Source organism: Octodon degus, unplaced genomic scaffold, assembly GCF_000260255.1.
Source record: "Octodon degus isolate 3935 unplaced genomic scaffold, OctDeg1.0 scaffold00151, whole genome shotgun sequence".
Lineage (NCBI taxonomy): Eukaryota > Metazoa > Chordata > Mammalia > Rodentia > Octodontidae > Octodon > Octodon degus.
The window spans coordinates 3689403-3690999 of record NW_004524727.1 but is presented as its reverse complement, the minus strand read 5'-3'; positions in this window follow the sequence as shown (position 1 = coordinate 3690999).

The following is a 1597-nucleotide window of genomic DNA, read 5'->3' as shown; positions in this document are numbered from 1 at the left end:
AAAGTCAGTAGCATTCCTCTACACAGACAACAAACACACTGAGAGGGAAATTATAGAAACAATACCTTTTACAATAGCACCGAGGAAAATGAAATATCATCTTAGATCTTGCATTCATTTTAACTTTGGCTCAGTGCTGGCAGTGTGAAATTTTAGTTTTTGGCATGTAGAGTGCCAGTTTTTCCAGCACCATTTGTTAACAATGTTGTCTTTCTCTCAGTGAGTATATTTGGCCCCCTTTGTTGAATATAATTTGGCTAAGTGTGTTTGTACAGGCTTCTGCATCTTCCAATCTATTCCACTGATCCTCAGGTGCCTTTTGTTGCCTGTACCTTGCTGATTTCATCACAACAGCTTTGTAGTATAATTTCATGTCTGAAATTTTAATGCCTCCTGCCTTGTCTTTGTTGTCCAAAGTTGCCTTTGTTATTCTAGGTCTTTTCTGGTTCTAAATAAATTTTAGGAACAATTTCTTTAGATCTGTGAGGTATGTTGGTGGTAGTTTAATAGGGATTGAACTAAATCTGTACACCAATTTTGGGGGTATGGCCATGTTTACAAATTTGGTTCTTCCTATCCAGGAGCAAGGAATATCTTTCCATTTTCTGAAGTCCTCTACAATCACTTTTTTCACAGTAGTGTAATTTTCCTTGAAAAGTTTTTTGACTTCTTTACTTAGATGAATTCCAAGGTATTTCATTTTCCACAGTGCTACTGGAAAACATATTGTTTCTTTAATTTCCTTCTCAGTGTGTTTGTTATCTGTGTACAGAAATGCTATTGACTTTTGGGTATTGACTCTGTATCCTGCTATGCTACTGAATTTGTGTATCAATTCTAGTAGCTTCTTGGTGAAGTTTTTGGGTCTTCCAACTAAAGTATCATGTCATCTGCAAATAATGACAGTTTAACCTCTTCTTAACTATTTTTATTCCTTTTATTACTCTCCCTTGTCTAATGGCTCTAGTTAATGATTCCAGAACTATATTGAATAGGAACGGTGATAGAGGACATCCTTGTCTTGTTCCAGATCTTAGAGTAAAGATTTCAGGTTTTCCCCATTTAGAATTATGCTAGCCATTGTGTTTTCAAAGATGGCTCTTATCACATTGAAATAGTGGCCATCTAATCCAATTTTCTGTATGACTTTGAGCATGAATGAGTGTTGGACTTTGTCAAAAGCCTTTTCTGCATCAATTGACATGATCCTGTGACTTTTAGGTTTGGCTCTATTGATGTAATACTTTACATTTATGGATTTGCATATATTGAACCATCCTTGCTTCCCTGGGATGAATCTAACCTGTATAATCTTGATGTTTTGCTGTGTTCTATTTGCAAGGATTTTATTGAAGTTTTCACCTACTTTCATGAGGGAGATTGGCCTGTAGTACACTTTATTAGTTGTGTCTTTTCTGAGTTTTGTTATCAGTATAATACTTGCCTCCAGGAATGATTTTGGGAGGATTGCTTCTTTTTCAATTTCATTGAAGAGTTTGAGGAGTATAGGAATTATATCATCTGTAAATGTCTTTTAGAATTCAGCTGTGATTCTTTCAGGACCTGGACTTTTCTTTGTCGGTAGGTTTTTATTATT